The 19,912-nt window shown below is 33.9% G+C and overlaps 1 long non-coding RNA gene across 1 annotated transcript in view; it reads right to left on the reverse strand.

Annotated features, from left to right (window-relative positions):
* Nucleotides 1–11,501, reverse strand: part of LOC149947906 (uncharacterized) — a 40,038-nt gene extending 28,537 nt beyond the window's left edge. Inside the window, exon 1 of the long non-coding RNA XR_016480369.1 lies at nt 11,410–11,501. This is a non-coding gene — a long non-coding RNA (uncharacterized LOC149947906). The remainder of the gene's footprint in view (nt 1–11,409) is intronic.
* Between the last annotated feature and the right edge of the window lie 8,411 nt (nt 11,502–19,912).

Here is a 19,912-nt window from a genome sequence, read left to right on the forward strand (position 1 = left end):
AGCTAATTTTCTATTTTATTCTAGGAGTTTGTCAACTTAATTCAGTAACCAAAATTTTTAGATAGCCCCGTTTTTTTAGTAATTGAGAGCTGTTCCACTCCTTCCGCGTTGAGTTTGCAAGTTCTTTCCCCACTGGTTTAAGGGGTTTTCCCCCGAGCTCTTCGGTTTCCCCTTCCATAAAACCTTGTTGAGGTTTACGGTAATAGTTAGTGTAGGGAGCTGTTGGCTGGCGTGGCATGAGGGCTTGTCACCACCCTCCTACGCATTGTAACCCGGCCACCTGAATTAAAGGCTTCAAAAGTCGCTTGATGACTTAGGCCTAGCTTATTATTATTATTATTATTATTATTATTATTACATATATTAAGGGGGAAGACTACAGTGGCCATTGTCTACTTTCGCGCTATTTCAAGCTGAACTCTTTTAATTTCGTATTGTAACTTATCATATGAATAATTATGTGTAGAACAGCGTCTTGTTTAGTGATTAAAATAATTTTGACAATTTTAAATTTATAAGTAATTAAGTTTTTACGTTTTAATTCGGACCCCCGGAGCTAAACAAGTTGGGCAAGTGCCCAAACTACCCTTTAGTTAGGACCTTATATCTAGTTAACTATTAATATCAGAATTATCAAAATTATTTTAAGCACTAGAGGACGTTTATTCCCATTCGACCGAAATCCCATTCGACCGAATCCCATTCAACCGAAAGAATTTTAAAATGTAGTCCAATTGGCGGGATGATTTGGTATTTTATTTATAAGGTATGTACTATCGAAGATCCATGTTTAGGTTAGGTTAGGTTAGGTTAGGTTATGTTAGAGTTGGTTAAGTTTACTATTTCAGTTTTGGTTCAGTTACTTTTCTTGATTAGGTGAAGATAAAAATATAATTCATGCTCATTCCATTTTATTTTCAAATAAATGCATAGTGATAATTTATATAGCAGCGTTCGGTCGAATGGGACACATAAAAGCGTTCGGTCGAATGGGACACATAAAAACCGCACGTTTCGGCGGAATTCGGTCGAATGGGACACCTCAGAAACCGCCTTCGGTCGAATGGGATTTCGGTCGAATGGGACTAAAGCCTAGAGGAAGGTTCAACCTAATAAGAAAAATATAATTCAATTATGTAATTGTTAAGACAGAAACGTTCAGCTTGAACGAAAAAGAGGCTTAAAATAGGTTTTGCTACGCCTCAAATATTGCATGTTTTCAACTTGTTTTTGTATCCTGTTATTGCCTGCAAAGATGTCCTGAAAATTTCTAAAGACTGACCATCAAAATATAAGGATTGGATGACTAAATGGACTTTAACGACCAATAGATGCTAGAAATATTAGAACTATCATTATTTTCAAAATGATCAAAAATATTTATGTACTTTTTTACTGTTATATTTTTCGCTTGTGTATGAAATATGCAACGCCTGTATGTCGTTAACGGTTTGCTCAATTTCTGTGATTTTGCGCGTGAATTTAGATCTCATTAAGGGCTAAGGCGGAAGTCGTCATGAAGATATATTTCGTATCAATGAAATAAGGACACAATGAAACCAAACTTTCCGATGTTTTCAAACAGGTGCACCAGTCGATCTTCAATTAGTTTATCAGAGCTACATCGTTGCGCACTCTTTTCTAGTTAAATCATAAGTCTAATATTATGACTAATGATTTATTAAAAAAAATAAAAATAAACAAAATTTAAAAATAAAATAAATACCCAGCTAGGCTAATACCTTAAGCCCAATATATCTAGATTGAAAAGTTTGGACAAAATTTCTCTCCCCTTCCGTCACTTAGCCCTTCCCCAAATACGTAATTTTGCAGCCCCACCCCCCAAATTCAAACGATTCTGTGGCCCTTTAAGCATTAGTTTGCATGGCAATTCCATTTACTTTAGCTATATTTTATTTTCTTCGCATTAAAACTGTTTTTTTCTGTGATTGATATAGTTGGAGCTAGCTTTCAGTACCGTCTCCGAAAAAATCAAGGAGCGCAAATTTGGTTCCGGCTTCAACCTATACGGAAATTGGCAGCTACAAAATTATGAGAGTTCCAACCGAGTACTCAATAATAAGTTAATGTACAAATCTCTAATCGAAACGGCTACAAAATCAAGTAGTGTATACAGTGGTATTCTAGAATTAAGGAAGTTAAACGTTATCATTATGGCTGCTCTTGTAGGTTGCGGCGCTCCACAATATATGATATTATAAATGTGGACAAATATTTGGAAATTTCACTTCAATTTGACCAAATATCAAAAGCAGACCAAGAATTATAATAAAGACCGTTTATTATTGCATATTTACAGTATTGGAAATGTGGACTCTCATGACATAGTTGTTGTAAAACCAATTCACAATATTTCAGGGGGGGGGGGCGCAAACACAGGTCTTGTCCCCTAGTAGAAAATTATGTAATAAAAATACTTTTTCGCATCTTATTTCAATTTTTGGCTTCGTAAGAATCCACAATGTCAATGATTAAAAGTGTGATTACTATTTCTTAGTGTACCAATAAATTAAAAATGCTTATTGTCCATTTCAAAATTGGGTTACAAGAATTGAGTGCCAATTTGACTGTTATTAATTTGTTTTGGTTTTTAATAATTGGGATAACCATTTATATTTCCGAAAATTATTTTGAACGTTTTTATAGAAAGCAAAAAAATTGACATTCAAATCAACATATTTTGGTAGATTTCGGAAGTTACAAAGTTACCACAAAGTCTTTCTAATGGGCCAAAAGTAAATAAAAATAGCTCATTTAACTTGACCTGCTTGACCAAAACTCTTTGGCAACACCACTGTGGCTACTTATTTATTATTAGCGGTAAAATTAGTACAGGAGATTGTATTAGGATTGCAAAAACAATTGTACAGCCCTGATAGAACCACCTTCCTTTGGAAATCTTGTTACCAGGGCGATAAGATATTTTCTAGAAAATGGTCCACTTATTATTAGAGAGATTCGTTAAATTTAAAGACAGATATTAACAAAGGCTTTACCCAACAATTATCAATATTTAAATTTAGAATAGAATATAATAGAATAGAATTGAATAACATGTTTAATGCGCACATCAACAGACCTTCAAGGTTATACAAAGCAATTGGATGAAGTTTGATTTTGAAAAGCTTTTTGATCAAAATTAAAATTAAAATTATTAAATCTTTCCAGCCACTAAATAAATAATTTATCAATATTAAAGATGAAGTACACTGAGAGAAAAATATTGCGTAGAAATTACATGGAAATCCTGGACGCACAGTAGCCAGGAATGTTCTGTATTTTTTACAGAAAGTTTCGTAAATATCTTTTACTTGAGATTCCTGTAATTTATACAAATAGCTCATAGTAAAATTTTCAACCAGAATCATTGTATTGTATACAACTGAAATAATAATTAAAATTTTCAACACGCCTGTAAATTTTACGGAATTTACATTTAAAAACTGCATAAATATAGCCAGGAAATATTATATATTTTATTTGTTCTTACTACCCTTTGTTAAAATAATTTTATGTACACTAAACATTTCCGTAATTAATTTTTAACCAATAAGGTACTTTAATTGGAAAACATATTCAACGAATTTGCTAAATATATACCAATAAGCCCCAGCAGAATTAAAGTCCAAAGCGGAACCATAAACACGTGCACATCATAGTAATGTATCTCATTGGCTCGGAATCCAGCCAAGTATTAAACTTAGTTCAAACCATAAACACTAACGCGATGAATTTGCATTTAAATGTATAAACATAAATTTGTTTTCATTTGATAGGTAATTCAAAATATTACTCCATTGGCGCTTTTACTAGATGTCGCTAAAAATCTTTTCGTCATATTAGTTGATTTACAACAAATCATTTATTTTTATGGATTATTACTGTTTGATAGCAATTCAACTTCGACCACAATAACTACAGGAACTATCTGTATTTTAAATACCTTAAATCGTTTTCATTTTTTACTGTAAATACATAGTAATATGTATTGAACAAATATATACATATATAACATTTCTATCATAGAAACTACATGGCTGTCCTCTATTACAAATATCTGAAACAAACCTTTAATTTTTACTCTAAACAAATAGTAATATGAACTGAAAATGTATGTATATATTACTATTCAACGATAAATACTACATGAAGCCCCTGTATTTTAAATACCTAAAAACATCCTATAAATTATACTGTAAATATTTCTTGAACATAGTAATTTAAACAGTACCGTACTGTATTTAAAGAAATACAGAACGGGTGCTGTAAAATATTTCTGTAAATTCTACAGTTTTTTCTCTCAGTGATATGTTAAATACTTAATAAACGTCCCTTGGATTAAATCAGACCGACTAGTACATAAAAGTACCCATTTGCCAGAATCATTCCTAATCCACCGAATCCCATTTTCGAAAGCAATAAATAACCCGTTATACATGTTAATAGCGAGACTAAGTATAATACCCTGATATTGGATTTCTCAGCGAATGGGTATCAAAAGTTTAACCAGTTCAAAGTAGCATAGTTGAACAACTCCACGTCACCAATCGAGATTTCATGGATCGGCTCCAACTTTAATACTTATGACATTGTAAGCGTAAAACTCAAAATTTAAATTGTTATAATTAGTCCAGGGAACGTTTACGCCATTTTTATGTTTTTTTTTTATATATTATCCTAACAAAAGATTATTTTTTACTTTTTTAATATTAATAAAATTATAATAAATTATTTTTACTCTGAAGATTTAACGATATTGCTTCAATTGGGAATGTTAGATCCAATGGGATTCGGTTTCATGATAATCGACCCAATAAGATTTTACCTAATGGTACACAAGCCACAAAGATTTTAAGTTTTGTCTGGTAGGATCTCATACCGGCTACTAGGAATTAATTACATACCAAGATAGTTAAACTACTTCAACTAGCTTAAGGCAGTACCAACTTTGTTTCTTAGCCAAGCAAAATAACATTTTGAAAGTACCAATTTTGTTTCTTAGCCAAGCAAAATAACATTTTGAAAGTACCAACTTTGTTTCTTAGCCAAGCAAAATAACATTTTGAAAGTACCAACTTTGTTTCTTAGCCAAGCAAAATAACATTTTGAAAGTACCAACTTTGTTTCTTAGCCAAGCAAAATAACATTTTGAAAGTAACAACTTTGTTTCTTAGACAAGCAAAATAACATTTTGAAAGTACCAACTTTGTTTCTTAGCCAAGCAAAATAACATTTTGAAAGTACCAACTTTGTTTCTTAGCCAAGCAAAATATCATTTTGAAAGTAACAACTTTGTTTCTTAGCCAAGCAAAATAACATTTTGAAAGTACCAACTTTGTTTCTTAGCCAAGCAAAATAACATTTTGAAAGTACCAACTTTGTTTCTTAGCCAAGCAAAATATCATTTTGAAAGTAACAACTTTGTTTCTTAGCCAAGCAAAATAACATTTTGAAAGTACCAACTTTGTTTCTTAGCCAAGCAAAATATAATTTTGAAAGTAAAAACTTTGTTTCTTAGCCAAGCAAAATATCATTTGTAAACCTTGCCAAAAGTAAGGGTAGCCTTGCATGACGATGTTTTTCTAATAATTCTAAAAAAAATTATGGTGATGAATAATACTACCAAATTAACATGTTTCCAAAATTAATTGGAAGTAAAATAAAAAAGAATAATTATCTGGTAAGATTGAATGTAATTTGTTGGCTAATGTTTTCGAGATTTTTATCCAAGTAGTAATGATAATATTTTAAGTATGAAACTCCTGGTTTTTCTGACGCTAATTTGTTATAATGATAGTATGTTTCTCCAATGACCACATAATGCGGACTGAGCCGCGAAAGGTTACTAGTCTTTGGAAGATTAAGGTAATGATTGTCGATAATTCGCGGCCGACAGCCTATATGAAGGATCACCCAAGGCTTATTGAAAATTGAAACACTTAACGAAAAATTTTTTAATTTGGTCAAATAATGATAAATTATTGAATATTAATTTAAAACTGACTGTTAAAAACATTCCCTTCATTTCTGAACGTAGTTATATTCGAATTTATCGTCATCATCACATTAACCTAGAAATAATTTTGATCACGAATCATACTTTTGTATATTTGTTATTTGTGATAATATTTATGTCACAAAGAAAAAAACATTTGTTTTTAACCACTGAGACAAATATTCAGGTTGTTTATCAAGTAAGACAGGTAACATTGACACGCAATGTATTTCTCAAAAATAGAAGTCACGGATCACAGTACTGTGATTTGAGATATATTAAAAGTTGGGTTTTCTCAACCATTTTGTTTCGTATTTCTTACGTTTGGTGTCTGCGTATCTTTTGATGAAATTTCAAAGATAATTTTTTTAATGATGCGCAGTTACATTTTTGGTCAGGAAAATTATTTCTTCGAAACTATTGAACTATGAAATATTAGGTTATTTTTAATTTCTTTGCTTTTACGAATTACTTTTGCAATGTTATTCAAACACTAGTTGGCACATTTAATATCATAATGACGAAATTGTCTAAGCCCGGCTCATATTTATGTACTATTAAGAATACATATTTTTTAGCTTTTGTTTTACATCGCGAGAAACCACAATATCAATGATCAAAAGCGTGTTTTCCATTTCTTAGTGCCAGCTAGGAGCAACAAACACAGCACCCCACACAAGGAGAACGCAACCCGTCAAAAGTCGTGGATTTTCTTGTGTACATTTTTCATTGGCTAGACGCTTTAGTACCTGCTGCCGTCGGAAGGGGAAAATTCGGAAATTGTCTTCCCCCCCGCCCGTAAAACGTTCAGCCAATGAAATTCGTACACAACCCTTCGTTAGCGTGTTTAAAGGCTAGCTGCGTTCTCCTTGTGTTTGTTACTCCTAGGTGTAACGAACATTTGATATGCTCTAGCGCTGGCTTAAACAGGTACATTTTATTTCGTATTTAAATAATAATCGTATTCAATAATCAGCTAGACTAATACCCTTAGTCATCCAGCGACTTTTAAAGCCACTAATTCAGGTGGCCGGGTTACAATGCGTAGTAGGGTGGTGGCAAGCCCTGCATGCCACGCGAGCCAACAGCGCCCTACACTCACTATTACCGTTAACCTCACCAAGTTTTTATGGCAGGAGAAACCGAAGCGCTCGGGCGAAAATCCCTTTAACTAGTTGGGAGAGAACTTGCAAACTCGAAGCGGAAGGAGTTGTTTCGAGTTTTCACCCAGTGCCACAAGCTGGGATCGAACCCGGCTCCTCTTGCTGCGAGGCGAAAGTGCTAACCACTCCGCCACCCCACTTAAAGAAGACCACTTACGAAACTAAAGTAAATTATCAGCATGCCAAATATGACCGCTAGTTATTCATTTTTATTTTTGATAATTAGATTTTACTAGCAACATTTAAATCTAAATTTCATTTTACAAACTGCCACTTAATACAAAACGATTCATTGTGATTTGGTTTATTTCATTTAGACAATTAACCAAGAACAGCCTACTCTTGGTATCAATGTTACCTAAGCCTACATTAATCATCATCCGCGGAACTTCATTCGCAGCTCAGTAGATGGCGATAGGCGTCTGCCGTTGTTTAAACGGCGCTATTTTTAAAAAAGACCATCCAAACTGCAACAACGATCTCACCACTTACGGACTTGGCACTCAAGCTCGCCAAGAAAAATCAACGTGTTGATTTGCATAAGAAAATCTACGTTTTCTGTCCAATCGTTAGTCTTCCTTTTTAACATAGAAGCGGATGTTATTACGAATGTCGAAATAGTGACGTCACTATCAGGGGCGTGCCTAATTCGGAGTGGAGTAAGAAAACATGATTTGCGCAACTCTATCATAATGTTTCTCAAAAAACTTCCCTTTAGTGCACTTACCCCCGAGTGTCCTATATTCCCGGCGAATTAAGAAAAATTCCCGCCTTTGGTAGTGGACGCGGATGACAGCAATTTCGATTTTACATTCTTTTTAGACCAATATTAATTAAATTTATTTTGATATTACACGTCTACCGTATATTTTTTCAAAGTAATTGTAAGGTGATCAACGTAAAATGCGATAAATAAAATTGATAAAATTATTATTGCAATGTTATCAATTAATAAAAACATTACTGATCCCGATTTTCTTTTTAGGATTGAGAATAATTTAAAATATAATTAAATACATTTATAGGCTTTAAACAAACATACTGATTAAACTTGGTCTTTGCCAAGGAGTCCAACATTTGCAAATTTAACATGCGGGATTTTGAATCTCAAAGTGATTTCAGAAATAAGAAAATTATTTTGAGATTTCAAAGGGCAATTTTCTTGTTGAATTCTGGTTTTTAGGATGATTTTGAGTATTTATAACTAAATCTCACCCAGATTTCAGGATTTTGAAGCTGATTTGAAGATTTCTAAAATCATTTTTCTCTAGAGAAATCACAATAAATAGACTTGAAATAATTCCATCGCTCATATTAATATAAATAATTATTTAATTTTAACTTTTCCCCTGTTTTGATTCAATCAAATCCTTATTTTCGGTCGTTGAGAAGCTGACCAACTGAATTTATATTTTTCGTAAATTTAGATTTAGTTTCAGTTTATTCATTTAAAATTTTAATTATCCTACATATTTGGGCTATACTTGATTTTTAGCCTTAGAATGTAAATAAAGAGCTTTTTCTCAGTAAAACTAAAATATTGATACACATACGACTTTCAATGGTAAAAATTATTCTTGATTACTCTGGAATAATAATTATGAAATATCGAGTGTATAAAACTATTAAATTAAATTGAATTTGGAAATTCTTTAAACGAAATTAGAAATAAATAAGTAAAGTATAAGAAAATCTACCTCATTATATTATGAAAAAATTACGATCTGTATCATTAGGGGGCATAGAGATATTTGATGGTATTATTAGAAAAAACTAAATTTTAAAATTGTAGATTACATTTTAAATCGTTCCAATTTGTCAACTCAGAGCTAAGCAGAACCTTTTAATATTAATTAAAAATAAGTAACTACCTAAATTATCACAAATGACTTGCAACGAATTGTCTTTTTACATTCGTTTATTTTTTAGTCCATATGTGTTATCTGTACATTTATATGTATAAATTGAAGGGGTACAATAATTATAAACATCTGAAATAATAATGCAGTAATTTGAAAAACAAACCTAAAGTAAATGTAAGATATTTTAACTGACTTGCGCCTTTTAAAATTTCAGCTCTTACAGAGGTGCCAAAGATTTACCAAAATTAAAATTCCCTGACCAATTTACCAACTTATATTACTAAGAATGGTATTTTTACGAGGGCTGAAAAAATTTCGGACAAATATATATAATAAAATTATTAATGCTAACTATAAAAAACACTTTTAGACTCATTTTCAAATTGCCAGATGTTTCTTACCAGCTCTTAAAATTATCCGACTTTTGGACATTTCAAGGTTTTTCTGACCCATTTACCCACATATTTATTACTAAGAATGGTTTACTAAGTAACCTTGTTGAGGTTAACGGTAATAGTTAGTGTAGTGAGCTGTTGGCTCGCGTGGCATGAAGGGCTTGCCACCACCCTCCTACGCATTGTAACACTGCTACCTGAATTAATGCCTTTAAACCGACCACCTGTTTAAAGGCATTATAAGTCGCTAGATGACTTGGGCTTAAGGTGGTGCCAATGGTATTAGCCTAGCTGATTATTATTATTATTATTATTATTATTATTAGTAGTAGTAGTATTACGAGGACTGAAAATACCGAAAAAATAAATAAAACTTTTAATATCAATTATAAAAATCTAAATTCTCTGACGTTTCCCTGATATTTTTACCAGTTACTAAAATTCCCTGACTTTCAAACTCCTTTCAAATTTCCCTGACTTTTCCCTGACTTTTTTTACCATTTCCTAAAATTCCCTGACTTTCAAACCCCTTTTAAATTTCCCTGACTTTTCCCTGACTTTTTTTACCATTTCCTAAAATTCCCTGACTTTCAGATCCATTTTCAAATTCCGAGACTTTTCCAGGTTTTCCATGACCACTTTACCCACTTATGTTAGAAAGAATTGTTCATAAATAAGGTTTTTGAAATATCAGGGCTGAGAAAATACCGAAAAATATAAGTCATAAAAATATTGGTACCAACTTAAAAAAAAACTAATTCCTTGAATTTTTTACCAGTTCCTAAAATTCCGTGACTTTTAGACCCATTTTCAAATTCCTGACTTTTAAACCCATTTTCAAATTCCCTGACGTTTAGAACCATTTTCAAATTCCCTGACGTTTAGAACCATTTTCCAATTCCCTGACTTTTAAACCCATTTTCAAATTCCCTGACTTTTAGACCCATTTTCAAATTCCCTGACTTTTAGACCCATTTTCAAGTTCCTGACTTTTAAACCTATTTTCAAATTCACTGACTTTTAGAACCATTTTCAAATTCCCTGACTTTTAAACCCATTTAAAAAATTCCCTGACTTTTAGACCTATTTTCAAATTCCCTTAATTTTAGACCCATTTTCAAATTCCTGACTTTTAGACCCATTTTCGTATTCCTGAATTTTAGACCCATTTTCAAATTCCTGAGTTTTAGACCCATTTTCAAATTCCTGACTTTTAGACCCTTTTTCAAATTCCTGAGTTTTAGTCCCATTTTCAAGTTCCTGACTTTTAGACCCATTTTCAAATTCCCTTAACTTTAGACCCATTTTCAAATTCCTGACTTTTAGACCCATTTTCAAATTCCCTTAATTTTAGAACCATTTTCAAGTTTCTGACTTTTAGTCTCATTTTCAAATTCCTGAGTTTTAGACCCATTTTCAAGTTCCTGACTTTTAGAACCATTTTCAAAATCCCTGACCTTTCGAGGTTTGTCAGTTACCGTGGCAACACTAGGCTCACTTAAAAGAAATATCTTCTTCGGTTTTAAAGTAAATCTTAGAAATACGTCATTCTTTTCTGAAGACTATGCCTCACAACGGGAGGTACTTATCAATTAAAATGTAACATTAACATTAAACCGTACGGCAGTAAGATGAAGGTGCAATTAAGAAAACGATTTATTTGTAATATCCTATGCCGGTATCGTAATTATATCATAATTTGCGTTAAAGAAAGGGTTAATGCGAAATGTCCCGGATTGCCATATGAGGAGTGACCCGCGCCAAGGGGTGGAAAGCGCACCCGGGGGGGGGGGGGGGGGTTGCAAACGATCAAGGGGCGTTTCTGGAGTTGAGTTAGGCTTAGCGCCGCCATCTTTCAGATATTGAAACCTCGGGCAATTAAATAAGGCGCTTAAATAAACGCGAATTTGAAGAGATTGTCTCGAAGAAAAAGACTGGCCTAAACGCCAAAGCGGCAAAATTGTTCAACTTACCTTTTGCGCGGTGTCTCTTATAACTTTGTCGAATAGAAGACTGGTACAAAGCGCCAATCGACTAAAGTTTTCTCAGCTGTAGAAATGAGAAAACAAACCGAAGCGGAGAAATTCCCTGGAAAAAAAGTACACATGCAAAAAGGCATCGTCCATTTGATGAGTGGCATTTCCAAGAAAACCCATAATATTCGAAATCATATACTTCGCGCCGTATACTTAAAATTATAGCAACAGCCGCGCTAGCGTCGTACGCGTAGACGTAAATATATAAGTGTATTGCCCCGCGCGAAAAATCGAAGTAGAAACGGCCACCGTGGTGCCATCTACGAACGTATCGCCGCACTATCTCGCTTTTTTGGAATATCCGTCGGAGGAGAGAACAAAAAACATGGCCAGAAAGTGGGGAAAAAGGGATTTGTAAAAGAAAAACCTTAAAGTAATGTTTCGGCTCGCAACGTGATTATTATAATTATAATGCTAAAAATGGCGGTGTCGTCGAGGCAGGCGGTGCGAGCGACTTCGGCGAACGGCGGCAAAGTTCAAAAAGGTCAGAGTCGCTCTCCTCGGCTCTCGAAGCCTCCAATTTTAGTAATTGCGGTTGGCGACTCAGTGACGGTCGTTGCCAGGGTCCACGGTTTCCGGCGCTAATGAGGGCCGCGTCTCCCACAACACGATACGCCAGCCCTGTAGCCCCCAATTTAATCGCTTTACGCGTGTGTGTGGATAAGGGAAAAAAACCTTTTTCTAAGAAATGTCGTGGAAAACTTGTTTTATAGCTAGACTCTTTTTATGTAGAAGTAAAAATAGTTAATTGAGCTTCAATATGATGTAAACATCCCTGAAATTTCCTGGTTTAAAAATATCCCTACGAACGAAAAGCGATTGTTATACCGATAATTATGTGTTTTGAGGAGCAAGAATTTTATCATATCATTTTAATACAATGGCCACGGAATCGTTTTAAAAATTTTAAGGGTGGAGCTTCATAATCACGTGTTTTCAAAAGCGGGATAGTATGCCTGAGTTACGTGACGAAAGGGGAGGAGTTACCTGAAATTGTGGACGAATTTTTCAAACGTTACTGTGGACCTTTAAGCGTGTGATAAAAAGCAGGAATCCTAGAATTCAAGAAATCCACTTTCAAGCAGCGCCGTATTTCCGCCTAGGCCAACCTAGGCCGTGGCCTAGGGGCCCATCCTTGGAAGGTTCCCTCCAGTGACCGTAATTACTGCATTCGAAGGCATAAATCTATAATATCAATCGTAATTTATGTTGGAGAAATTCCTAGGTAGAAGATTTGGTTTTAAAATTACCAAAATTTCTGCCTGGCAGTTTACGGACGCAGCCTTTAATCGCAATGTTGCATAATTATCGCGTATTTAGTCGACGATTGTTAAGAGCTTTTATTTAGTAATATAACCGTAGAGCTCAGACTTCTACGCTGAATCAGGGAAATTCAGGCACAGCCTAGTTCCAGGCATAAGAGTAAATGCAGCGCGTGAAAAGGGGGCATAGACTCCTTATCTGCCTATGGACCCAGGATCTCTAAGTCAGGCCCTGCTTTCAAGTAGAGGTTCTTTTGTTAGAAATTCGTAATCTATAAAGCAGGATCCAGCGGTGGATACTTCTCGTTTAAGAGGCATTTTATGCACTTCTGGTTTTAATTAATCATAACGCTAATATTACCCGTCCAAATGTTTAACATTTTTACTTAAAAAGTAAGTAGATTATTGATAAAATCATTTCAATACCAATTTTAATGCCTATGGTGATTAAAGATATGAATGATTAAAATTTAATTCATATTTATATCACAATAGTTTTATTTTTCCTGATAAATTATTTTTTATTTTTTCAAATTTCCCGCGTTGGAAGATAAAATACGTTGTCAGAGATTGCGGTAAAAATTGGAACTAATGAAGTATCGATAATAATCTATTTGATTATCTCCCTTTGACAATAATTATTTCTATCAATAGTGTTTTTTTTTGCCTTTTAAATCCGTTGTAATTTAAGTTTGGTTTAATGAAGCTACTTTTTAAATAAAAAAGTCTTGCCACATAGATGGCACTACATGCGCGGAAGGTGCGTCTTTCGAATGCGCGCTACACTCCCAATCAATTTATCAAACAAGTTAACCATAACGTACATTTATCGTATTTCTGTCGTGATATTGATTAGTTAATATTAAAATTGGCGAAACCATTTTGTTATTATGGAAATCAGAAGGATTCAAAAGTAAACAGTAAAAAAATCGGAGAAATTTTTGTTAATCAGTAAAAAAATCGGAGAAAGTTTTGTTAATCAGTAAAAAATCAGAGAAATTTTTGTTAATCAGTAAAAATTTGGAGAAATGTTTGTTAATCAGTAAAAATTTGGAGAAATTTTTGTTAATCAGTAAAAATTTGGAGAAATTTTTGTTAATCAGTAAAAAATCGGAGACATATTGGTTAATCAGTAAAAAAATCGGAGACATATTGGTTAATCAGTAAAAAAATCGGAAAAATTTTGGTTAATCAGTAAAAAATCGGAGAAATTTTTGGTAATCAGTAAAAAATCGGAAAATATAAGTTAATATAAAAAGTTAATATTAAGAATTCACGATAATTTTAGAGGGTATAGAAAGAAATATTTAACAAGTTGGCTAGCCAAAATATACCTCTCCTCGGAAGAATTGCCCCTAGTGGTATTAATTTCTCGAGATAATCCGTAAAGATATCTCCGCAATTAAGAGTTATTTTTTAAAAATGTTATCCCAGTTCTATCCCGCCCGGTATAAAATTTTAATTATAATTAAAATAATTGAGACGAAACGACCAATTTCAATTTATTCAGAATATGATAAGTTAAGTAGTTACAACAGTTAGTTAGACGTACTATAACAACGCACAATTGAATTAAACCCTTTTTACAGAACAAGTTTAGCAGTTAAATATAATACGAAGGAAATTTTAATGAAAGAAATATCTACAGAGGGAATTATAACGACCGTTCGCTTTTTGGTTTATAATTTTAACGGAATCGGGCCGATTTTAATTAAACGATAGTTTATCGAAATTTTGTTAAAGGAATATTCCCTAAGGCCGCGCGATAAATTTACGAGAATAAATTCCCGTCGCCGTTATATCGAAAATTTATTTGATTCGGGATTGCCAGAACTGTAATGTTGTGGGCGAGTGATTAGAAAATAAAATGGCAACCAGAATTATGCAAAATTATAAATGTTTATTTTTATTCAGAACAGTCTATGGAACATTCTAGATTTAACTTTCATCAATAACCCAACAATATATATCCCTTCTACAGAACTGGTACTCAAGTGTCTAAGACTAGATTTGTCTTAGTTCATCGTGATTGAAAAATAAACCAAAACACACTTACACTTAAGTAAATATCATAAATTATACTGAGTAATTTTAACTAAATCCAAACTACCTAACTATAAACTCTGTCTTAATTAACAGCTGAAAGCTGTTCGCTACTAATTACTTCCAATCTACTTAATTACCCTCACAGGTTGAATTGATATTTTCAAGGGTATAATTAGGTTATTCCAATTCAAAAAATAATAACATCTTACAGCTGACTTGAGTTAGTTCACAATTACTTTAACACTTTCCAAACGCGAAACACAATTTATCGCTTTTCTTGACCGAAGACCAAACATACTAATTAAAACCGCAAAGTTACCTCATTACTTTTGACCGACACCAGGACCCCGTCCTGTAGTAGTTCGTCTGACAGCCAAGAACTAAGGAAGACTAGATCTTATGTATTGACGGCAACGGCCTTATATACTGTTATTTCGTGTTTTTTTTTACCCGTCGAGATTTGACTAAAGTTCGAAAAATTTAAGAGATTATATTTTTTACCCGGTTTGATTGATAGTTCTCCACACGGTGGCGCTATATTATTACTTTGATATAGTTTCCGCGGGAGTTTTGAATAATTATCCTTTTTCTAAGCGATATTAAAAGTTAACAATGAACTACTTTTTGTGTTTTAACGAAATTTTGTTAATAATTTAACAAAAATTTTAAACAAAACAAAAAACCGTACCAAAGAATAAACAAACAAAGTTCAATAAACAATATATACAGATATTGTATTAATCCGTTTAGTAAAAAAACCCGCCTTATCATAATTGTTCCTTTACTTTAATATTTTCCCTAAGGAAGTCAATGGCTCGGCGGTGAACTATCCGCATTGTTACAATGCGACCCGAGTTCAATTCCTGATCACGATCAAATTTTCATTAAAATACTAAAATATTCAATTAAATATAAAATTAATATAATCTATAAATATTTAATTAAATATAAGATTAATATAATTTATAAATATTTAATTAAATATAAGATTAATATAATTTATAAATATTTAATTAAATATAAGATTAATATAATTTATAAATATTTAATTAAATATAAGATTAATATAATTTATAAATATTTAATTAAATATAAGATTAATATAAATTATAAATATTTAATTAAATATAAGATTAATATAATTTATAAATATTTAATTAAATATAATATTAATATAATTTATAAATATTTAATTAAATATAAGATTAATTTAATTTATAAATATTTAAAATGATGTAGAATAAATTATAGTACCTAACGTTATAACTTTGTAAAGGACATTCGCCAAAGCTGTTTTTTAGAAAAACACCGCAACTTGACAAGCGTTGGTGGCTGAGTGGTTAGAGTAAATCTCTTGCACGAGGCAGACCCGGGTTCGATTCCCGGCCGGCGCCAAAAAATCACAAATAGATACTAAGACGAATACCGTGTACAACTGGTGGAAACCCTGCCATTGGACGTTGAGTGACTGCATAACACTCAGCACTCGGTCCGTCCCAAAGTCATTAAGAAGAAGTTGGAGAGAAAACGACCATACAAACACAGCAGACCCAACATCCACAACCTTCCTAACACAACAAACTCCACACCCACAACATTCACAACACGAACTCAATATTCACAACAAACTCAACGCCCACAACCACCACAACCTACACATAAACATTACATAACTGAGTTAAAACTGTCGCGACAACCCAGTCGCAAAGGCATCCGTTAACGCTCACTATCACACGGTGGTTTTGCCAACCCTTCGAGAAACTGTGAACGCAGTGAGCCAGGAAACTGCGTACGCAGTGATTACCCTTTGCCCCGAAAATGCGTTCGCAGGCCTGACAGACAGACAGACAGACAGACACGGAGAGGTAAAAATAGTGGAAATCTTTAGTAATCGTCACAAAATCCTGGAAATCCTTTTTTAATGGTAATTAAATAATCCAAGATTATTTTTAAAATAATTTTTTCCCAGGAAACTGTACAATTATTAAACGTTTCTATTGAAAAAGAATTATACTTTATTTTTGATCTTCACAGTTTTATTTCGGATAGCTCTATTAATACAGTTCAAATGAAATTAGAAACAGCGGGTGTGATACGTTTGTCTTGGAAATCGGTATAGGTACGAGACACAGTGTCGTTAAAATAAACCTAAAAGCTTTAATAAACCGTCCAATATACCTTTAACTAACGGAACATCGGAGCCAAGCAAGTTCTTGAGTAACTTCAACAGACAGTGCTAAACGGAAAACAAATTAATAACATTAATTTTTTCCTCAGTTTCATGATATTGTTTTATACTTACAAACAGTACTTTAAGCAAATTTGTACAATTCTAAAACAGGAAAATATATATTTGATTAAACAAGCAAATATAATTGTGAAATTTTGCCAATACACCAATATCAATATTAAACTTCTATAATTGTAAACTGCAGAATAGAGTTATTATTTTGCTAAAGAATTTATGTTCATTAAGTTTGATTGTGGCATTGCGCAAAAGGTTCTAAGGGCAAAAACTGGTTAAAGGCCTAGGTTTCTTCTGCCTGTTTTCGTAGAAGTTTTCTTCCCGCCGCGCAATTATCCTGGTGGTAGGCCAACCGCAGAACACGTTGGCCTGCCACCAGGATATTTGCGCGGCGGGAAGTAAACTTAAAGGAATACAAGCGGAAGAAATCCTAGGCCTTTAAGGTTAAGGGTAATAGTAAGTGTAGGGAGCTGTTGGCTCCCGGGTCATGAAGGGCATTGTAACCCGCCACCCGATTTAAAGCCATTAAAAGTCGCTAGCTGACTTGGGCCTCTGGTTTGCATAGCAACATTATTATTCCTATTATTGATTGTTGGATATGAATGTTGCATAAACGTGTACTTATTTACTTTTTTGTCATCCTTATGCAAATCCTTTTCGACACATTTCCAAAACTAAAAAGAAAAATGAAGAAAATCGGAAAAGTTAAAACGTTAAATTGCCGTACTGATGTTTTAAGAAGAAATTTACCAAAAACTTTTTACTACAAGCGACGATTTGATTTAGGTAAAAGCCCCCCCATTTGAAAATTGTAAAATAAATTCCAAAATGTTTTCAAAAATCGTGGGCGGTGGCGGCTCGAAGGGCAAAAGATTACCCCCCCCCCTCCTTTTGAAAATTGGAAAATAAATTCCCAAATGTTTTCAAAAATCGTGGGTGGCGGCGGCTCGAAGGCGCAAAAGATTATCCCCCCCTTTTGAAAATTGGAAAATAAATTCCAAAATGTTTTCAAAAATCGTGGGCGGCGGCGGCTCGAAGGGGCAAAAGATTATCCTCCCCTTTTGAAAATTGGAAAATAAACTCCAAAATGTTTTCAAAAATCGTGGGTGGCGGCGGCTCGAAGGGGCAAACGATTATCCCCCTCCTTTTGAAAATTGGAAAAAAAAATTCAAAAATGTTTTCAAAAATCGTGGGCGGCGGCGGCTCGAAGGGGCAAAAGATTATCCCCCCCTTTTGAAAATTGGAAAAAAAAATCCGAAATGTTTTCAAAAATCGTGGGCGGCGGCGGCTCGAAGGGGCAAAAGAATATCCCCCCCTTTTGAAAATTGGAAAAAAAATTCCGAAATGTTTTCAAAAATCGTGGGTGGCGGTGGCGGCTCGAAGGGGCAAAAGAATATCCCCCCCTTTTGAAAATTGGGAAAAAAATACGAAATGTTTTCAAAAATCGTGGGTGGCGGTGGCGGCTCGAAGGGGCAAAAGAATATCCCCCCTTTTGAAAATTGGAAAAAAAAGCAGAAGAGGTAGAGAGACCAAACGAGATAGACCTTCCTTTTAGTGTATCAGATTCAACCTTTTATTAAATACTTATTTGTTAACTCACTCTATCATTCTTACCTTCCCCACAAATACAACACATACCATAAGTAACATAACAAAAATAAGTATGACAATTAACGAGATTTTCAAAAAAACTGATTTTAATAATTATTGCGTAATCGAGATGTTTTCACAGCACAGAGCCCTCTAGTGTCTAAAATATGCGAGACTTCCGCTAAGCCGAAATATCTGGTTTCCGACAGATAGGCGAAATATTAGGTTAAAATGATGAAAATTAAAAAAGGTTTTCTCGGCTCATGTTTTTTATCACGCGTGATTCGCACGCGGGCTTCAAAAGAAAGCTAAAGCCCCTCGTGACTCCAGAACGTGCTCTCCGATATTAGGCTTAAATTTTTATCCAAAAGTAGTCATACAAATCGGTATGTCGCGAGTCCAAGTCACAGCTTGAACAGAGTATCAGTGCCGAAAAAAGGTTCGGTTAGAAAATTAGCAATAAAGCAATAGGAAGTGTCACACTTATTGTTATTATGTTACTTATGCACATATCAAGTGTATAAATAAAATTTCCTGGTATGACTCATTAAGCAGCGCAGTGGTGGAGTGGTAATCAGTTTCGTCTATCCGAAATCAGAAGCACAAGGTGAAATACGCCTTCTGCGTTGAGTTTGCAAGTTCGCTACTTACTAGCAAAGAACTTTTGGCTCGAGTGCCCCCACCCTCTTTCGCAGTATAACCGGCAACTAGACATAATTTCTATAAAGGTCGTTACAGATCGTTACAGGGTTCAAGTCAAAATATGTGAGGTGGCATACCAAAAGTGGAATGCTTATATACGTCAGAAACTTACGCAAGCTACATAAACTTGAATCTAGTCTTGAACCTAGTGCAGTTTTTATGAATAGTATAGTGTAAGTGAACCCTTTTTATTATATACCCGTTATCTACTTGTGTATAAAGTTTTTTTTGCGTTCCCTCAGTAGTGTCATGACTACTAGACTGAGAACGCTCTGCTAGCTTCCCGTTCCATCAGTAGTTTTAGGACTTGTAGACTGAAAACGCTCTGCTAGCTTCCCGTTCCATCAGTAGTTTTATGACTTGTAGACAGAGAACGCTCTGCTAGCTTCCCGTTCCATCAGTAGTTTTAGGACTTGTAGACTGAGAACGCTCTGCTAGCTTCCCGTTCCATCAGTAGTTTTATGACTTGTAGACAGAGAACGCTCTGCTAGCTTCCCGTTCCATCAGTAGTTTTAGGACTTGTAGACTGAGAACGCTCTGCTAGCTTCCCGTTCCATCAGTAGTGTCATGACTACTAGACTGAGAACGCTCTGAC

Source organism: Leiobunum rupestre, chromosome 4 (assembly GCF_980474605.1).
Source record: "Leiobunum rupestre chromosome 4, qqLeiRupe1.1.hap1, whole genome shotgun sequence".
NCBI classification, from domain to species: domain Eukaryota; kingdom Metazoa; phylum Arthropoda; class Arachnida; order Opiliones; family Sclerosomatidae; genus Leiobunum; species Leiobunum rupestre.